The sequence below is a fragment of the Ascaphus truei genome, assembly GCF_040206685.1.
Source record: "Ascaphus truei isolate aAscTru1 chromosome 13 unlocalized genomic scaffold, aAscTru1.hap1 SUPER_13_unloc_7, whole genome shotgun sequence".
Lineage (NCBI taxonomy): Eukaryota > Metazoa > Chordata > Amphibia > Anura > Ascaphidae > Ascaphus > Ascaphus truei.
The window spans coordinates 309,866-331,180 of NW_027453851.1; the positions used below are offsets into that span (position 1 = coordinate 309,866).

Genomic DNA, 21,315 nt, shown 5'->3' on the forward strand with positions numbered 1-21,315 from the left:
CTAAGCGAATGAATTAAAAATATTCTTAATTGGAGGTGCACAGCATGGTGGCGCAGGGGATATGCCTCTGACATGTTTCGCGCTGAGATAGCGCTTCCTCAAAGAGTATCTGGATACAGAGGCATATCCCCTGCGCCACCATGCTGTGCACCCCCAATAAAGAATATGTTTAATTCATTCACTTAGCCCCGGATTGTTTTCTTCTTGGACCAGCTGTGCTTCACTTTTTCCACGAGGATTCCTGTCTGCATTGTATACCAGCTGGATGCACGCCTCTGGGACGGCATACAAACAACACCCATGTGAGTAAGAATTACATCATTATATCACTGGATATTCATATCTTGCTCTAAGTTTGCTGCCAGATAAAGACCTGCTGTTCACACTGATGTTCATATCCACCGGTTAGTTCAGATTAGGTTTTTGTTACACCATTGGCAGCAGTTAACCTGTTAATGAGCTCTGCAATCAAGACACTCCTAGTTGTTTGTGCTTACTTACCTATCCCAGGGTCCGCTTAAGCTTGCTTATTCACTTATGACTATCAGATCTCACACTTTGATGCACTTGGTTTGGAGGACATTCCTCCTACAGTCTCATGTTCAAAGAGTATCTTTTTTTAGGGCTCTCGTTGTCATTCCTACATACAGATGTAGCCACACTTATACGTCGCTGTACGTGGTCCCATTCGGAAGTCATGAACTAACCGCAGCAATGCCGGGAGAAGCTACGACGGTCACCTTCACTACTGCAAATCTAATTTTTGCTTTTTAAGTTGTGGCTGTATCTACAGTTGCAAGGACATTGTAAGCAATATATTAGCCCTTCTGGCTCAGCAGCAAGACGCCCGGTAGACGTGCTACTCTGTGTATGCAGAGTATTGAAGAAGAGGCCAATACAGCTTCTGATGCCTTAGCAATATGACAGAATGTCAGAGCGGTGGCTATGCTGCGGTGCTACTGCATTTCATGCTTGCACGGTGTTCAAACAACAGATGGACTTCGGCACAGGAAGCATCAACAGTCTCTGTCGTTACACAGACAGAATCACCTGGTCAATGACAGAGAGGAAATAGCTGCAGACCAATGTGGCATTGACATAGGGTGACCGATGTCCCGGGACAGTCCAGATTTTGTATCTAATGTCTCCTGCCCCGACTATCTTCTGCTACAGTATGTCCCGATTTTACCAGTAGCAGAGAGAAAAGTAGGGTCTGCCACTGAAATGTCTCCTCCAGCCATTAGGTGGCGTTATGCTGCGCAGCTCATTCTCTGACAGGGTGCAGTGTGAGTGTGTGTGTGAGTGTATGACATGTGGAGGGGTGAGAGAAATGGCGAGGGGAGGGGGGTTGAAGGAGAGACATGGTGAGGGGATGGGGGTGAAAGAGACATGGGGAGGGGGTGAAAGAGAGACATGGCGAGGGGGTGAAAGAGAGTCTCAGGGAGTGGGGGTGAAAGAGAGACATGGGGAGGGAGTGAAAGAGACAAGGGGAGCGGGGGTGAAGCGATATGGGGAGCCGGGGTGAAGAGACATGGGGAGTGAGGGTGAAGAGACATGGGGAGGGGGGTTGAAACAGACATGGGGAGGGTGAAAGAGGCATGGAAAATGGGGGGGGGGGTGAAAGAGAGACATGGGGAGGGAAGGGGAGGTGAAAGAGAGACATGGGGAGGTGGTGAGAGACATGGGGAGGGAATGGGGTGAAAGAGGCATGGGGGGGTGAATAAGCGACATAGGGGGGGGGTGAAAGAGAAACATGGAGAGGGGAGGTGAAAGAGGGACGTGTGGAGGGGGGATGATAGAGAAACACGGGGAGGGGGTGCAAGAGACATAGAGAGGGGGATGAAAGAGAGCCAGTGGGAGCGAGTGAAAGAGAGACATGGGGAGAGGGGTGAAAGAGAGACATGGGGAGGGAGGCGATAGAGAGACATGGGGGGATGAAAGAGAGACATGGGGAGTGGGGATGAAAGAAAGCTATGGGGGGAGTAAAAGAAAGACACGAGGAGGGTGGGTACTTCTATTTTTCTTCTTCACAGGTCTGGCAGATGTGATCAGGCGGCTTCTTAGGGTCAAATACGACGTGACAGACGTTATATAAGGCCTGTGACGTCACATTTGACCGGTAAAAGATACATCCACCAATCTGATTGGTGAATGTACCATGTGATGGCTTCCATTTTTTCTTTGGCTGAAATTACATCATCTTAAGTGATCGGATAATTAAAGAACTTTTGGATCTCAATATAAATGTAGAAAATATGCAGGGCCAAAGCTATGACATTGCTGCAAATATGCGGGGAAAGCATAATGGAGTTCAAAGACACGTTGAACATGAATCCATGTGCGTTTTATGTACCATGTAGTTCTCATTATTTGAACCCGGTGGTTAACAACGTGGCCAAACCCAATATAGCTGCCATTTATTTTTTTGGCTTAATTCAACCGTTGTATAATTTCTTCCCCAGGTCCACCAACAGGTAGATCATTCTTTTAAAATCCTTACCCAATTTAACACTAAAGAGAGTCTGTGAAACATGTTGGGAGCCTCGTATTGATGCAGTTAGACCAATTCGATACCATCTGGGAGCGCTCTATGTTGCATTAGTGTATATTAAAGAAGATGTGACATTTAAAAGTGAACATCATGGCCCCCAGAGTAGAGTTGTTGCGTACGCTCTCGCAAAATGTATTTGTGACTATAAATTCATATATTGTGCAATATTTTTGTATGACATACTAAGTACAATCAATCCAGTGAGCAAGCAGTCTATAAACTATGACAAAGTCCAAAGACCAAATCTGGGGCTCCAAAAAACAATCCCAACAGTAGACTTTGGGCCCTGTTTGTTTAAATCAAAAACACTACAGTAATGTCCAATCCGTTGTCTCATAAATAGAAAGGTATCCTTACCAACTCCACTTATAAATGGTGTAAATGATCAGTCTTGGGGTTTACAGTATATACATGTAGAAAAGATGGCGTCTGGCTGGTTCTGCTCTGTTATTGAGCTATCACAAATCAGCTGTAAATGTTCACATGGAATGGCACCTAGTTAACTTCTTAAATCAATAACTGTAGACTTGCTAGTCCCCTATATCATAGACGGAATCCTCAATAATAACAAAGTGGAGACTCACGGTTATGAAAGGGTTCATCAGTTCAATCCTGCTCCTGTGGGTTGCTGCAGGACACCTTTTGGTGTTCTGTTCGCTAGGTAGATAGTACAAAGTAAAAAATGTGCGATGCACAACCGGAACGAAAAAGTAAATGAACTGGAGAGAGGGTATAGCAACTACACAATTTGCTTTTAATAACTCATCTAATCAAATGACCGGCAACAAAACGTGCGCGCACACGGAGGTTTTCAAACACCTCTATGGAGCTTGGTCCCACCCCCGTTCGCATCACGCGTCACGCATCACTCACACGCGGCGCGCTTACGCGACAATCGTGCACCGCTCCCCAGCTGCGAGACAACACCCGTAACAATGCCCACCTGTCTCCTGCGCTCTGCGTCCAATCACAGCTCACGTGGGGGCCGCACCTTCGTTCCGCCTCTCACTCTCATTGCTTCAGTCCTCCTATTTAAGCTCTGCTTGCTCAGTCACACATTGCTGAGCATAGACCATAGTAGCCTTGTGTTCCTACATTCCTGCTTTGCCTTGCCTTGTGCCTTGCCTCTCTTGCTTTCAGTTTGACCTCACGTGTACCGACCCGGCTAGACTCTTGGACCCTCTCTGTATAACGACCCCGGCTTCCCCTCGACTACCTGCATCTTTCCATTTCTGAATTTGCCTACAGGGCATTCTACTAACCCACCGGCTACAACCCTCGACCTCGGCACAAAGGCAAGTATCTGGACTACCCTCTCTCTCCAACCCCGACCCGGCTACGCTGACAATCCAGACATGCCTCCACTGCTGCGGGTGCGCAGGTTCTACTTTCCCACCTCAGTACTGGGGGTCCGCCTTGTTCGTTGTGAGCGCAAGCGTTACAATTAGAGAGGGTTGGGGTTCCTTACAATGCATCTGATCTCAGATGCACTATTAGAGAGGGTTGGGGTTCCTTACAAAGCATCTAATCTCAGACACGCTATTAGAGAGGGTTGGGGTTCCTAACAATGTGTCATATTCTCTAGCCTGCTGTTCCCATGCTTGGCCACCGGGACTGCTGTAACTCTCAATGTCTGGTTCTAGCCTGCAGTACCTATATATGCCCACCGGGAGTGCTGCTGCTAAACTAAGGAACATTCCAGACTCTGATACCTGACACCTCTGCACCTGTGCTCCACCTCTCAGCCTGCCTATATAAACCTCCCTTTCCTGTTCCTCTTTGCCTGTTTATACTGGTTCCTTAGCTTCTGCATGGTTCCTGTGTTTACTGCGGTGCTAGCTATTGCTATCATCCTGTTCCAGTTTCCTCGTTGCCGACCTCTGCTTGTTTCCTGACTTCGCCACCTGCCGCCTGCCTCTGACCTCTGCTTGTTTCCTGACTTCGCTACCTGCCGCCTGCCTCGGACCCCTGCTTGTTTCCTGACTTCGCTCCCTGCTGTTCCTGCCACTGGGATCCACTTCAGCCGAAGTCCAATCCTTGACACAATGCATCTGATCTCAGACGCGCTATTAGAGAGGGTTGGGGTTCCTTACAAAGCATCTGATCTCAGATGCGCTATTAGAGAGAGTTGCGGTTCCTTACAATGCATCTGATCTCAGACGCGCTATTAGAGAGGGTAGCGGTTCCATACAATGCATCTGATCTCAGACGCGCTATTAGAGAGGGTTAGGGTTCCTCAGAAATTCACAATATAATTATAAGGTTCCTTAACCAAAAGAAGGCTTAATACCACTGGTCAATACCACCTATACCTACACCTATACCACCTGTGTTGTGATTTACGGAACCCGCTTTGTTTGGTGTGTCTCATTTTTGTACAATTAGTACAAGAGGTGTTTCGGCTTCACGGGGCTCCTGATGAGATCATATCCGATAGAGGGGTACAATTCACTTCAAAATTTTGGAGGACCTTCTGTACCTCTCTAGGAATTCGTTTAAATTTATCGTCTGGCTATCATCCACAATCCAATGGCCAGACAGAAAGGACCAATCAGACTTTGGAACAATACTTACGATGTTTTGTTTGTCATCTCCAGGATGACTTGATTGATTTCCTACCATTAGCTGAGTTTTCATACAACAATTCACATCATTCTTCGACTCAGAAGAGCCCCTTTTTCTCAAATTATGGATTTCATCCAACCTTTATTCCTCGTTTTCCATCTTCGGGCCCCATTCCGGCAGTTACAGAGAAACTGGAGACTCTGCGAGACATCCAGGAGACCCTCAAAGAGACACTTCGTGAGACTCAAGTAAAGTACAAAAGAGCAGCAGACCAACACCGCAGACCCTCCCCAGAATTTCAAGTCGGGGATAAAGTCTGGCTTTCTACAAGAAATCTACGTCTAAAGGTTCCAACCATTAAATTGGGCCAAAAATACATCGGGCCATTTCGCATCTCAGCACTAATAAATCCAGTGTCCTTCAGATTAGAGCTTCCTGAGACCATCAAAATACACCCTGTGTTTCATTCTTCTCTGATGAAACCTTTCTGTGAGAATCCGTTTTCTGGACGGAGACTTCCTCCCCCTGAACCCGTCCTCGTGGATAACGAAGAGGAATTCATTGTGGAGAGAATTTTGGATTCCAGGTTACACCGAGGGAAACTACAGTACCTGGTTCACTGGGGGGGCTATGGCCCAGAGGAAAGGTCTAGGGAATCCAAAGATTTTGTACATGCTCCGCGACTAGTCAAAGCTTTTCACTGGAGATATCCAGACAAGCCATAGCAAGGATCGTCCGGAGAACGCTCTTGGGAGGGGGGAGTAATGTCATATTCTCTAGCCTGCTGTTCCCATGCTTGGCCACCGGGATCCTGCTGTTCCTGCCACTGGGATCCACTTCAGCCGAAGTCCAATCCTTGACAGAATAAACAGGCCTTACCATGGATTCCGCCGGAACAGATCTGGCCCAGGCTCGGACACTGCAGGAGGACTTACAACGTATCATGGTTGGTTTCCAAGAACAACAAGGACACCTTATCAAACGTCTTGGTCACGTGGAAGAACAGGATACCCTCCGGAAAGAACGGGATGCCCGCCAGGTAGAACGTGATGCCCGCTGGGAATAATGTGTCGTCTGCGCGGAAGGATGTGCCCTCCGCTCAGAGGAACGAGCTGCCGCCGCAGTAGCTGAAAACCGTGAACTACGTGCAGCTTTAATCACCGCATCTGTTCAAAAGACTCTGACTGTGCAAACCGCGGCCCGTGTAACCCTTCCGGAAAAATTTGGAGGAAAAAGACAATCTTTTCGGGATTTCCTTAATCAATGCAGACATGTGTTCAAGCTTCAGCCTACCATCTATAATACCAACGAAGCCAAGGTTGGACTGATCATAACCCTGCTCAAGGATGAGGCCCTTGCTTGGGTCTCCCCTATGTTAGAACAGGATAGCCCACTACTAAGGGACCTGGAGGAGTTCATCGATGCCATGAGTCTTATTTTTGATGACCCAAATCGTAATGCAACCGCTGAGGCAACTCTAAACAATCTTCGTCAAGGAAGACGCTCGGCAGCTGAGTACGTCGCTCAATTCCGCAGATGGGTTAACGATACTGAGTGGAATGAGGCCGCGCAGAAATATCATTTTCGGCAGGGTCTCTCGGAGCAAGTTAAAGACGAACTAGCCCGGGTGGAGACCCCAGAGAGATTTCAGGACTTTGTCCGTTTATGCATCCAAATTGATCGCAGGCTTACGGAAAGACGATTGGAGAGACAGGGGTTCATGCCAAGCAACCCCGTGTTTAGAGATGTCAGTACCCCAAGACGTTCCAGGGAGACTGAGGAGGAGCCGATGCAAGTAAATACACTGCGGGGACCCATCTCAACCGGGGAAAGGAATAGACGCCGAACAGAAGATCTCTGTTTATATTGCAGAAACGATGGGCACTATCTCGCTGATTGCCCAAACAAGTCCAGGCAGTCTTCTTTCCAGAGCCCTAGAAGAAATCAGCTGCACGCTATTTCAAAAACTGTTCTCTCTGCTTCTCAAAGGAAAGATAACCCTCCTTCGCTACACCCTCACCTCCTGGTTCCTATTATAATCGAGGAAGGAACACATCATTTTTCAACCACAGTAATGGTCGACTCAGGGGCAGCAGGGAATTTTATGGACATAGAATTCGCCAAGAACAATTCGGTATCATTTGTAGCCAAGGAATCACCAGAAAGGATGGAAATCGTTGACGGTTCTCCCTTGAGCTCTGGACCTGTTACCCATGAAACCTGTAACTTAACACTAATCATGGAGCCCAATCACCAGGAGAAGATTTCATTTGGTCTCATTCCATCACCTTTGTTTCTAGTGATTCTGGGAATTCCATGGCTCATGATCCATAACCCACTAATCGACTGGAAGACCAAGACACTCACGTTTCCCTCGGAGCACTGTCAGCTAGCCTGTCTACCTAAAACTCCTATACCAGAGTGTGTAGGAATACATAAGATTTCCTCGTCTCAAGAAAATCTTCTGCCGGCTCCTTACTCTGAGTTTTTAGATGTGTGTGACAAGAAGAACGCGGATACGCTTCCCCCACATCGCTCTTATGACTGTCCCATTGAATTATTACCGGGTGCTGCTATTCCGTTTGGAAGAATTTATTCCCTCTCAGAACCGGAATTGAAGGTCCTCAATGACTACCTACAGGAGAACCTATCAAAGGGTTTTATCCGACCCTAAACTTCTCCAGCAGGCGCTGTACTCTTCTTTGTGGGAAAGAAAGACGGTTCTCTACGCCCCTGCATTGACTATGACATTGACTATTGAGCAGCAGACAGTGTTAGCTTGCTTCTATATTTATGCAAATGCCATGTAAGCAGCCATGCTGGTAAGGGGCAAAGTGTCAAGTTTGCCAGCAGGACTGGGCATCTCTCCCTTTTTATGCAGCAGCAACAGCAGCAGCAGCAGCAGCAGCAGAGAGAGTGCAAGCAGGTAGGGAAGATGTAGAAAGCCACCCCAGAAATATGGTGTCCCCATGTCTGTCTGTCTGTCTGTCTGTCTATCGGTCTCTCCGCCAGCTGAAATGACAGAGCTGAGCGGTGTTCAAAGTGATTGCTTCTTCCTTTTAAAACCAAGAAGAAGTACCTTGCGGCGAAGCTTGGCTTCTCTGGTTGCTTGATGGATGGATGGGCAGGGGGAGGGGATTTGCTTCTAGGGAGGGGATGTCTTGGATCTATGTTGTTTGACAGATATTCGCTGCTGCTGCTGCTGCTGCTCAAATGTTTGCATGGAATGGCCTAAGCTGATCCTTGCTGCAGGTTCTGGCTCAGATACTAGGCCTCAGCTACTGTGGTGCTTGCCGCTGCTGCTGTTGCTGCTGCTGCTGCCGCTGCACCAATGACAGGCTGCTCTCTCCACAAGGGTGACACTTGTCCTGGGACAGGGCTAGTTGCCCCCCAGCGCCATTCCAACTCATACTTACCTGGCAGGGGAGTACACTACGTAGCCATGATCCTGCGGGGGGCGCTGCTGGAGCAGGCATAGCCTTGTGCCTCAGGAGCAGAGCTTTGAAGTATCGTGTTTGGGTGGAAGACCTTTTTTTTGAGAAGCAGAATGGATAATCGTGGAAGTTTTGTTCAAAGCACCATCAGATTCAGATTGGATAAGGCTCCCAAATTTCTGAGGTTGGAGGAGTTCTACAGCCAGATATTGGAAAACACACTGAAGATTGAACATGGAGAAATTTATTGCATCCAGGAATTTCCGAAACAGTACTTTTATGATGTGGCTTTTGTTGCAGGTGGGCAATGTACAGGTGTGATGGAAAGAGCAAAGAGGGAAAAGGATGTGGACTGTATGCGAGGTGTAGAGTTGTTACCCTTGTTTGCAAGAGTAGAAGTTGCTATAATTGTGCACACGTATAACCCTTTTACACCAGAGGAAGATATTATGGTGTTCCTGTCACGGTACTGTGAGAGTGTCAAGGAAGGACAGAGGCTGAAAAACCGGCTTGGCATTTATAACGGAAAGACCAGATATATGTGCAAGCTGAGGATGTCCCCACAGGGAGTGGGGGGAGTCTTGCACCCCCCGGAGACCTTTAACATTGGAGGAAACCGGGGGTACTTGTACTACCGGGGCCAGCCGCGATATTGCAGGAGGTGCATGGAGTTTGGGCACACACAGCAGGGCTGTGCTAAGCAAGATGTAGTAATTTGTCGCAAATGCAGGAAGGAGGGACACCACGCTGCGCAGTGCCGGGAGCCAGCTACATGTGATTTGTGTCAAGAAACAGGGCACATGGCGAGATTTTGTGCAAAAAAGAAGTCGTATGCAGAGAGTGTGAGGAGAAGGGAGACTGCTGAGCGCCCAGAGGGATGGGTTAGTGCGGAGAGTGAGTATGATAAGCGGCATGGAGTTGAAAGCAGTCAGGCGACGCCCGTGGAACCAGCTGCTGGGGCTCCCACTGATGAGGCCTTAATGAGGGGTAACGCAGCAGATGAGCAGGAGCTGCCAGATTCAGAACCAGAGCTGGGTGAGTGTATGGAGGAAACGCCCGTGGTTCCAGCTGAGAATGCTCTCCAGAACGAGGGCCAGGCATGGGGGGAAGCAACAGGGGAGGAGGCGGAGCCGGACATAGGAGAGGGGGAGGAGCCTGACCTGATGCAAGGAGAAGGTAAGGGAACCCCAGGACTGCAGGCCTTGTGTTCTGAGGTGGAATGCCTTAATCAGCAAATTACGGAACAGTGTATGGAGACAGCGGAAGGAGGGGAACGTCGGTCAAAGAGGAAGATGGAGGAAGAATTTTTTGCCCCTTCAAAGGCAAAATGCCTGGGAGGAGAAGAGGAAGAGAAGACCAGTGAGATTTTTGATGTAGGGGAGGGGGTGGGGTGTGGTGGATCGGATGCTAGCCCCTTGCGCTCCCCGGCATATCCTTTGACGGGCGTGCCGGATGGGCAGGGTTCACCAGGAGGGCAGAGCCTTCCCTATGCGGATAATGCTGCGGCAGAGAATTTGGGGTGTGGATTTCAGTCTCAGGGGTCCCCCACGGAGGAAGGTGCTGGACAGAGCTAAGTATATTTTTTATAATTGTTACCTGGGATTGTGCCTTTTTCATGTTACGCTAGTATAAGAAGAAATGACTTTGACGCTGGCATCGTTAAATGTACGAAGCTTAAAGAAGCGTACAAGAAGAGTGAGAATATTTGACTTACTGGCAAAAGAAAGATGTGATATTTTTTGTTTACAAGAATGTACGATCACTGAACCCCCAAAAGAAGAAGAGTGGGTGTGGGGGGAATCTGCGTGGTCATGCTGCCTAGAGAGCAGAAACAGTGGGATTGGGATATTATTTAAGGGGAAAGAGTTCAAAATATGCAAATGTGAGGTAATTGAACCGGGAAGGTTATTTTTTGTTTTGGTGAAGTGGAAGGGGGAATGTTTCAGAATATTTAATATATATGCAGCTCCAAAGGAAAATCAAAGGAGGTTGCTGTTTGAGAAACTTAGGTTGTTTTTACCAGGAAGAATGAAAACTTTTGTGTTAGGAGACTTTAATTGTATAATTAGGGAGGGGGATAGGGTGGGGGTGCAGACAGGAGTAAGCCTGACAATTCTGGGGTACTGTTGAAAACAATTATGGGTGATTTTTCTTTTAGGGATACTTTTCAGGTGTGGGGGAAAGAAAAAAGGGAATTCACTTGGTTTTGTGAGAGTGGGGGGGTAAAGTCTAGAATTGACCATATTTTTATTTCTGAAGGGTTGAAGGTGGAGAGCTGGAAGGGGTTAAGAGTACTTTTCTCTGACCATGCATGTGTTGTATGTAAAATAGAAGTAGAGGGAGTGGAAAAGTATGGAAGGGGTTACTGGAAACTTAATGTTTCACTATTAGAAAAACCTGGGATCAAGTTTCAGTATGGGAAATTGTATGTTTATTTAAAGAGGAGAATGGGGGAATATAAGGGAATACTGGAATGGTGGGAGTGGGTAAAAATTGAAACAAAAAAGTTTTTTAATAGGAAAGGTAAGGAGTTGGCAAAAGAACAGGAGGAAGATTACAGGAGGGTGATCCTGAGAAAACAGTTTCTCCTCAGGTTAAAAGAGATGGGAAAGGATGTGGAGGGAGATCTTAAAAGGGTTAGGGTGGAGTCTGAGGAATTACTGGAAAAAAGAGGTAGAAGGATAATTCATGCTGCAAGAGTGGAAGCGGTTGAAAAGAATGAAAAATGTACCTCTTTTTTCTTTAAAAAAGCGTTTACAGGGAAGTTAAGTCCAATTCCTGTGTTGAATGAAGAGGGGGCAGAGGTAAAGGAAACGGAAAAAGTTCTGAAAGTTTGTGAGAATTTTTATTCCAAATTATATGAGGAAAAGGAGCGTGATATGTCCTTAGAAAAAGATTTAGTTGAAAAAATTGAGAAAAAGCTAAGTAAAGATGATCAGATTTTCTTGGTGAGAGATTTAAACAGTGAAGAATTAAATGAGGTAATAAGGAATGGAAGGAAAGGGAAATCACCTGGCAAGGATGGGTTACCAAATGAATTTTACTCCTATATGTGGGACATAATTAGAGAAGAGGTATTTAAGTTATGCAACACAATTTTTAAGTTAAGAGAAACGCCGGAATCCTTTAAAGAAGGTATAATTGCATTAATATTCAAAAAAAAGGGGGACAAAAAAGACCTTAAAAATTGGCGTCCCATAACCCTGCTGAATTCAGATTATAAAATTGTGGCAAAAGTGATAATGCAAAGACTGAAGCCTTTCTTATGTAAATTGGTGGAAGAGGAGCAGGTGTGTGGTGTACCAGGGAGACAGATGGTAGGGAATCTAATTCTCCTGAGGGATTTAATTTGGTATTGTTTGGAGCGGAAACAACCACTAGTTATTGCAAATATTGATTTTGAGAAGGCTTATGATCTTTTGTCTCATGCCTTTTTGTTTAAAGTTCTGGGAAAGTTAGGAATACCAATGGAAATCGTTAGATGGATAGGAAGTTTATATAAAGGTATTAACAGTAGAGTTTTAGTAAACGGCTGCTTTACTGAGAAAATTTGGGTGAAATCAGGGGTAAGGCAGGGGTGTCCTCTGTCCCCGTTGGCGTTTATTTGCGCTATAGAGCCTTTGCTGCAAATTATCAGAGCGGACAAGGTGGTGAGAGGGGTTGAAATCCCAGGGAGTGGGGGAAGAAACGTCAAAGTCCTAGGTTACATGGACGACCTAACCCTGGTGTGTACTACACAGGCGGCTCTTCATAGAGCGCAGTTACATATTGATACCTTTTGTCACGCTTCAGGGCTGAGAGTGAATTGGGGGAAAAGTGCTTGTAAGGCCTTTGGGGATTGGCATGATTTAGGAAAGTGTGGGATCCCTGTGGAAGGGGAACAGCTAAGACTGCTAGGGGTTTATTTTGATGAGGACTTTACAGGTGTTACGCCGGTGCTGCCCGCAGACCAGACCTGTTCCTTTCACTGAGGTGAGGAACGTATAGAAGCACGCACCCGCAGCAAAGGGAGCGTGTCCGGAGTGTGCTGATTTGGCGTTGCCAGGCCAGGTGTATTTAGCTAGCAATACTTGCCGGTACCGGTGTAGAAATGCCATTGTCATTGCCGTTAGCCAAGGTCTGGGATTGGAGAATTCCGGAAGGTCGTTTGTCCAAGCAGGGGTCAAGAGCCAGAGAGAGACGTCCGCCAAGCCAAGTCGTAACCTGAGAGAATAAGAGAGAAAACGCCAGAGTAGTAATCCAAGTGAAAACTATGTCGAGCAATGAATGATAGGAAGGACTGGCATTATAAAGTGTGGCTGACCAATCAGAAGTGAAGGCAGACCTGGAGGACTGCGTGGAGCCATCCTGGATAGGTTCCCTTGATTGGCAGGCAGGTGAGGACTCTTGTCTTGACAGGAGATCTTATTCCTGTGTTGGGGGCGGGTCTTCACTGCCAGAGCAGTGAATAAATTAACTTCGCCCGGCGCGCGCTGTTCAGGCGTGCGCCCGAGCAACATGGCGGCCGCGTGAGGTACTGCTGGAAGCCGGGGACGCCGAGGACGACGGGGAACCCCCAGAACCGCCGGAGGTGAGTGGCGCTGGCGAGGGATGCGCGCCACGGCAGCAGGAGGGAATATATGAGCAGAGGAACCAGGGCGCGAACGCCGCGATCCCTGATTCCTTACAACAGGGGAGTCAAATTGGGTAAAGGTAGGGGAAAGAATAGAAAAAAAAATCAATTTTTGGACCCTAAGGAAGCTTTCAATGGAAGGGAAGATTTTGGTGACAAAAGCGGTGTTGGTACCAATTTTGCTGCATATAGGGCTGGTGTTTCTCCCCGCGGCAAAATGGATTAGAAAAATTACTCAGTTTTTGTTCATGTTCCTGTGGGGGTCAAAAAATGAGAGATTAGAGAGAGAAATTGTATGGAAGGAAAAAGGGAAAGGTGGAAAAGGGGCCCCCAGGATAGAAGTTATCCTGGGAGCAAAATATGCCCAGCTCTGTATAAAGAGAATTCAGAGTGAGGATACAAAGGCGGCCTGTTTAGCAAGGTATGCGGCAGGGGGTATGTTAAGGAGGCTGGGTCTGTTCAGGACAGATTTGAGGAGGCCACTCTGTTTTGTGACCCCAGATAATTATAGGGTCATTGAACATTTCATAAGAGGTTTTAATTTAAGGGATGTAGAAAAGTCCTTATGGGAAGATCATAGGAAAATAAGGGCTGTGATTCTGGACAGAGACAGTTATGAATGCTGCGGAAATCTGAATATTTCACAATTAAAACTGATGTGGAAGAACATAGATTTCAAGGGTCTATCTAATATTCACAAAGATATTGCTTGGATGGCTGTGCACAAGTGTCTGCCAGTCCGAGTCTTCCAAAAGAGACGACGTATGACAGTGTCGGATAGGTGTCCAAGGGAAGGCTGTGGGGGCGTAGAAGACATAGTACATTTATTTTGGAACTGTTCCTTTGTGAGGGCTGTGTGGAAAAACCTAGCGAAGCTAATTAGAGAACTAGGAGGAATCCATATATTGGAGTTCAATATGATGCTTTATGGGTTAAGTGAGTTAAAAGGGGAAAAAGGTTGGGTACTATGGAAAATAATAAATTGTGTAAAAGAGGTTGTGTGGATGGTGAGAAGTATGATGATATTCAATAATGAAACGTTAGATGAGAAAGCATGTACTAGGATTATTTTAAGTAAAATGTATACGTACTACTTGTTGGATCAGAAAAGGTTGGGGAAAGTGGAAAGTGATGCATTGTGGAAAGTGAATAGCTGGAATAAGATGGTTATGTGTTAGAAGAGTCAACTAGAGAGACGGAGGAGGAGGGGTATGTAACTTGTGTGAATTTGAAGTATGTTTTGTCAGATCGTAAGGCAAAAGGGGTTTGTACATCGTGAGATAATGTGAATTACCTTTGGGAATGATAATTCGAGGAGGTAATAGAAAAAGTGTTTGAATCTACCGTTTATGAGTTGTGTGAGTGGGAATGGAAGTGAGCGAATCCGTTTGCTTTTACGGAAAGGGAAAGAGAATATTAATGAAGAAGAGTTTTGTCTTTTTGTGAGAAGTACAGTAGTACAGTCTGGGTCCCTTTACGTGGAGTTACCGGAGAGAAGAGGTGGGCCGGTGCTCCCCTCCGCGGCGGGTGCCGTGGGGGAAAAGCATACGGGAATGTATGGGAGGGAGGGATGGCTGGGAAGGAAGAATGGCGACAGAATGGGATGAAAGAGTGTGTAATTGTGATTTTGAACAGTAATTTTCTGTGGGGAAAGAAAGGAGGAAGAAAATGTAACTATAGCATGTTTTTGTGGTTTGCTAATGTCATATGGCTGTTAATATGGTGTGTTTTTTTTTGGTTGCCAAAAAGTCTGTAAATTTAAAAAATGTGTTGAATAAAAAAGTTAAAAAAAAAAAAAAAAAAAAAGCCACGATCCTGCAGGTGGCTCTCCCAGGTCGAGGCTTGCTCATTGCACTTGGAGCTAGCTGACCTCTGCGATTTCCCCACATGCGGGAAACTCGACTGCACAATTTCTGGTAGTGGGGGACTGCGTGCGCGCTCTCCCCTGTTTTTCGACTGTTAGAAAAAACAGAAACAAAAATCAACAACAACAACCACCACCACCCACAGCACAGGTGTTTGTTCAGACAAGCTGCTATTGCCACTGCTTGGGCTTTGGGCCCGGTCAATAACTGTGGCATAAAAGGAGCACCCACCCACCAACTAGCCAGGTAGCAACATCTCAAACAGGGAGAAATGACAATTAGGCACCTGCGCAGACATTTAGGAATAAATTCAGGTGGATTGGGAAATACGGAAACACATATAATTCATGAAAAAAACATTCTAAACAAAAAGGGCCAAGAACTGTAGAATATGAGTCGCTGCAGCAGCAGCAGCAGCAGCAGTAAAAATGTATCCCTCTCTTTCCAATGTCCACCTCTCTGGCTGATTGTTTTCTTTTCTTTTTTTGGTTTGAGATACGAATCTCTCTATTATTATACTGAGATAAGTGCAATACACAATGTATAGGTGATTACAAAGTCACAATTGTATGTTTGATGCCTTTTGAAATATTGTATAAAGCAGCACATTTACAAACAAATCTGGATTCATTTTTTTTTTTTTTTTTAAATGGCCGTTCCTTGCAGGATATGGGGTTTTTATTTCACCCCCTCCCCACCCTAGTTCTACATGGTATGTCTGGGTCTCTGTAGCCAGACCACCCCATGTTATGATATCACAAAGGGAGTATACAGTACGTTCTAGAGTTTCTAGGCTCCAAAGTAACAAAGAGCGGCATTTAAAACCAACAGATTGCAAACTATCTGCTGAGCGGTGCAAAAAACAATATCTATCTATCTATCTATCTATCTCTATCCAGGGAGCAGCAGACAGTGTTAGCTTGCTTCTATATTTATGCAAATGCCATGTAAGCAGCCATGCTGGTAAAGGGCAAAGTGGCAAGTTTGCCAGCAGGACTGGGCATCTCTCCCTTTTTATGCAGCAGCAGCAGCAGCAGCAGAGAGAGTGCCAGCAGGTAGGGAAGATGAAGGAAGCCACCCCAGAAATATGGTGTCCCCCTGTCTCTCCGCCAGCTGAAATGACAGAGCTGAGCGGTGTTCAAAGTGATTGCTTCTTCCTTTTAAAACCAAGAAGTACCACCTTGCGGCGAAGCTTGGCTTCTCTGGGTGCTTGTCGGATGGGCGGGGGAGGGGCTTTGCTTCTAGGGAGGGGATGTCTTTGATCTATGTTGTTTGACAGATACATAACAGATTTGAGGAGGCCACTCTGTTTTGTGACCCCAGATAATTATAGGGTCATCGAACATTTCATAAGAGGTTTTAATTTAAGGGATGTAGAAAAGTCCTTATGGGAAGATCATAGGAAAATAAGGGCTGTGATTCTGGAGAGAGACAGTTATGAATGCTGCGGAAATCTGAATATGTCACAACTAAAACTGATGTGGAAGAACATAGATTTCAAGGGTCTATCTAATATTCACAAAGATATTGCTTGGATGGCTGTGCATAATTGTCTGCCAGTCCGAGTTTTCCAAAAGAGACGACGTATGACAGTGTCGGATAGGTGTCCAAGGGAAGGGTGTGGTGGAGTAGAAGACATAGTACATTTATTTTGGAACTGTTTTTTTGTGAGGGCTGTGTGGAAAAACCTATCGAAGCTAATTAGAGATTTAGGAGGAATCCATATATTGGAGTTTAATATGATGCTTTATGGGTTAAGTGAGTTAAAAGGGGAAAAAGGTTGGGTATTATGGAAAATAATAAATTGTGTAAAAGAGGTTGTGTGGATGGTGAGAAGTATGATGATATTCAATAATGAAACGTTAGATGTGAAAGCATGTACTAGGATTATTTTAAGTAAAATGTATACGTACTACTTGTTGGATCAGAAAAGGTTGGGGAAAATGGAAAGTGATGCATTGTGGAAAGTGAATAGCTGGAATAAGATGGTTATGTGTTAGAAGAGTCAACTAGAGAGAAGGAGGAGGAGGGGTATGTAACTTGTGTGAAGTTGAAGAAGTTTTTGTCAGATCATAAGACAAAAGGGGATTGTACATCGTGAGATAATGTGATTTACTTTTGGGAATGATATTTGAGGAGGTTAAAAATAGTTACATTTACCGGTTATGAGTTGTGTGAGTGGGAATGGAAGTGAGCGAATGCGTTTGCTTTTACGGAAAGGGAAAGAGAATATTAATGAAGAAGAGTTTTGTCTTTTTGTGAGAAGTACAGTAGTACAGTCTGGGTCCCTTTACGTGGAGTTACCGGAGAGAAGAGGTGGGCCGGTGCTCCCCTCCACGGCGGGTGCCGTGGGGGAAAAGCATACGGAAATGTATGGAAGGGAGGGATGGCTGGGAAGGAAGAATGGCGACAGAATGGGATGAAAGAGTGTGTAATTGTGATTGTGAACAGTAATTTTCTGTGGGGAAAGAAAGGAGGAAGAAAATGGAAATATAGCATGTTTTGTGTCTTGCTAATGTCATATGGCTGTAAAAATGATGTGTTTTTTTGGTTGTCAAAAAGTCTGTAAATTTAAAAAAGGTGTTGAATAAAAAAGTTTAAAAAAAAAAGTGTCGAAGCTCCTCTGCAGTGTTTACGAGGGATTACTGTGAGCCCAAGTTTCACGCTGGAAGAAAAGCCTTTGGTGATACATCTTTATAACCCGTACGTGGAGAAGAAGGATATCGAGTGCTTTCTGAGCAGGTACTGCACCTCGGTGAAAGGTGGAGTGGAGGTACAGAACCTATACGGGATGTTTAACGGAAAGAGGAGGTACTGGGTCCGTTTCAAACCGGACCCATCGTGTATAGGGGGAGTTCTTCACCCCCCTGGAAGCTTCAGTATCGGTGGTAACAGAGGATTTTTGAGCTACCCAGGCCAGCCTATATTTTGTAGGAAATGTTATCGTTTTGGTCACACGAAGGAATATTGTGAGAGAGATGGTTTTGTTTGTCGCAATTGTGGCAAAGAAGGACACACGGCCTTTAATTGCAAAGACCCCAAAAGATGTGACCTCTGTGGTGAAAGTGGACATTTGGCGAGACAATGTAAAAAGCGGACTTATGCGCAGGCCACAGAGATGAGGATGTCTGAAGATTTTCCAGGAACGGATGAGGGGACCCGGGAGGGGGTGGGTGTGGTACAGGTGGAGGCGGTTTCTTTGTCAAGTAGAGAGAGAGACGCTCAGGAAAAAAAGGAGGAAGATTTGTTTTTGGATGCTGTTGCTCAGAACTTTATTGGGGGAAGGAAGAGGGGGGAGGGTGTGGGCAGGTTTTGAAAAAAAGTATGGAGGTTGAAGATGTACAGGGTAAGAAAGAGACAGGGGGAGTAGAAGTAGAAACCCTGGTGGTGGGGAGTCCTAGTTGGGCAGAAAGTATGGAAATACAAGATGTACAAGGAAAGGGGGAGATTTCCCAAGAGGAGGTGGAGGAAATGGAAGTAGGAGAAAATAAATCACAAAAACGGAAAAATCAGCAAAGAAAAGAGGGTAACCAAGATAGAGAGGAGGAAAGTAGAGGAGGACCCAGGGAGAAGGTTGAGAGGGTATGTGGGGAACAGGCAGAAGAAGTACCAAGTAAGAGTACTTTACAGGAGAAAATGCTAGAGTTTGAGAAGGCAGTAGGGGAGGTAAAGTTTTGGACAAGAATTTTTAGAAAACAACATGTAGGGAGTACAGAACAGCAAATAATAGAGAGGCTAGACAAACTAATGCATCATAGGAAAAACATTACAAAAGGGGAATACGAGGAATTGAAAAAAGAGCATATACAGTTGGTGGAGATAAAGGAGGGCAGAGCAGTCCCAATCGAAGGAGAAGAGGGGAAGTTTATATTGGGTGAAATTGAGGATATTAGTGAGGAGGAAATTAGTAAGGAGGAGGATATTCGGGAGGAGAAGGAAGTAGAAAAGCGGGTAAGGTCCCCAGAGGTGACCCTGGTGAGCTCGGCAGAGGTGACAGTGGTGGAGGAGACCCCGGAAAGTAGTATGCCAGTGAAAAGGGAGAATGAGGGTAGTGAAGTTAAGGGAAACCCAGGTGTTGTAGGGACAAAATCTCTGGGAATTGCACCTGTAATAGATGGGAGCAGTGGGAGTGATTGGGGAGAAATCTCCTCGTCTGAAAGTGGAGGAAGTAGAGAGCAAAGACTAGAAAAGAAAAAAGAAAAGGTGGGAGGGATAGAAGTTGTTAGTAGCAGTGGATGTGAATCAAGTAAGCAAGAGGCAAGGGGGTTAGAGGCACCAAAACGGATGGTGAGTGGAGCAAGCAGGAGTGAGAGTGAAGGAGGGAAAATATCAGCAGGAGAAAAGGAAAGTAAAAAGAAACAACAAGGGGAGAAAAAGGAATTGGAAAGGAAAAGACGATATAATGCGAGCTTAACAGGACATGGGGTTTTAACAAGGGCGTTAGCAAAAGTAAAACCGGGAGATAAGCCAGAGGCAGTAAGGGATATGGAAAAGGCGATGAAAGCGTATGAAATAGTATTGGGAGCTAGACCGTGGAAGGCATACCCGGATGTTTAGAGAGATATAAGAGAATTTACGTTGGGATAGATGAATGTAAAGTTTATTTCAGAACTTTAAGATTGGGTGGGGGTTATTTGTGAGTTTGAAGATATATATGTTTTATTGCGTTTATGCTTGGGAATACCCAATGTTGTAACAGTTATTTCTGTGGAAATAAAAACCTTTAAAAAAAAAAAAAAAAAAAGCCACGATCCTGCAGGTGGCTCTCCCAGGGTGAGGCTTGCTCATTGCACTTGGAGCTAGCTGACCTCTGCGATTTCCCCACATGCGGGAAACTCGACTGCACAATTTCTGGTAGTGGGGGACTGCGTGCGCGCTCTCCCCTGTTTTTGGACTGTTAGAAAAAACAGAAACAAAAATCAACAACAACAACCACCACCCACAGCACAGGTGTTTGTTCAGACAAGCTGCAATTGCCACTGCTTGGGCTTTGGGCCTGGTCAATGTTAGACTTATGGCACTTCAGATATGGAGGATTTTTGGGGGGCAAATAAAAGGTTAAAAAAAAAAAGTATCAGAGATATGCAAGTTGTGATACATCTCAAAAGAATCTGTGCACCATGTAACTCCCCCAACTCCTCCTACTGACTCTCCCCAAGGTGCATGCTGGGGCAGAGACGCAGACTGTGATACATCTCATTATAATCTGTGCACCATGTAACTCACCCCAACTCCTCCTACTGACTCTCCCCAAGGTGCAAGCTGGGACAGATGCAGAATGTGATACATCTCATTATAATCTGTGCACCATGTAACTCCTCCCCAACTCCTCCTACTGACTCTCCCCATGGTGCATGCTGGGACAGATGCAGAATGTGATACATCTCATTATAATCTGTGCACCATGTAACTCCCCCCCAACTCCTCCTACTGACTCTCCCCAATGTACAAGCTGAGGAAGATGGGGCACAATTTGGAGCAAAAGGCTTAGATACAGTAAATACAGTAAGTGCAGGGTTTTGCTCCAAAATTGCCTTGATACATAGACCACAGAGAGAGAGCTTCAAATGTGTTTAAAAAGGAGAAATACTGAGCCTGGCCTTAGTAGGAGCTGACAAATGACTGATTGTATCCGTGCAGGTGGTGTTATTTATTCTGTTTGACATACACAGTAACTTCTCAGCATTTTACATGTGACAGACATAAGGGGATGATACTTTATCTTGCCATGAAGTCAATGCATTTGAACCCAGTGATACAGTATGTTGATCCCACTGCTGTCAGTGGCACTGTCCATATGTGTACTTGTGTCACCCAATGTACGTAATACAATGTATCACAGCAGCTGTGATTTTTATGACTGCTACTCTACTGTAGTTAACCACTTCTCAACCCCTTGAAATTAAATGTCAAAGTAACTGATTTCTCTATTATGACATCACGAGACAGTATCATTGAGCCTCCTAGGAGATGCCAGCAGCCGTGTTCTGTAATGACATCATGGAATCGCCTTAGAGACTGAGATAAATACACAAATGTAAACTTGTTTGTGCGTGACTTGAATTAGTTCCCGAAGGAAACCGTTAGTTTTGTGGACATCTCAGAGATAGGAAAAGAGTGGCGCTGTACAGAGAGACTAATTATCTCCACCTTAACTCTGTATCATGGCAGGTAGGAAGCAACGTGACCTTTACATACCCAAAAAGAAATGGATAATATCTATATTTCTGAACTGTTTACTTTCACAATGTTTTATGGGGTACAGAACAGATAACATGACTCCTATCA

The 21,315-nt window shown here is 45.5% G+C and overlaps 2 non-coding genes across 2 annotated transcripts; both read left to right on the plus strand.

Moving 5' to 3' along the window:
• Window positions 1–14,950: 14,950 nt before the first annotated feature.
• LOC142474142 (U1 spliceosomal RNA) lies at window positions 14,951–15,110 on the plus strand. Its single transcript, XR_012790132.1, has one exon. It is a non-coding gene; the product is annotated as a U1 spliceosomal RNA (small nuclear RNA).
• A 4,643-nt stretch (window positions 15,111–19,753) lies between these two features.
• LOC142474141 (U1 spliceosomal RNA) lies at window positions 19,754–19,913 on the plus strand. The gene has a single exon (XR_012790131.1). It is a non-coding gene; the product is annotated as a U1 spliceosomal RNA (small nuclear RNA).
• The last annotated feature ends 1,402 nt before the right edge of the window (window positions 19,914–21,315 follow it).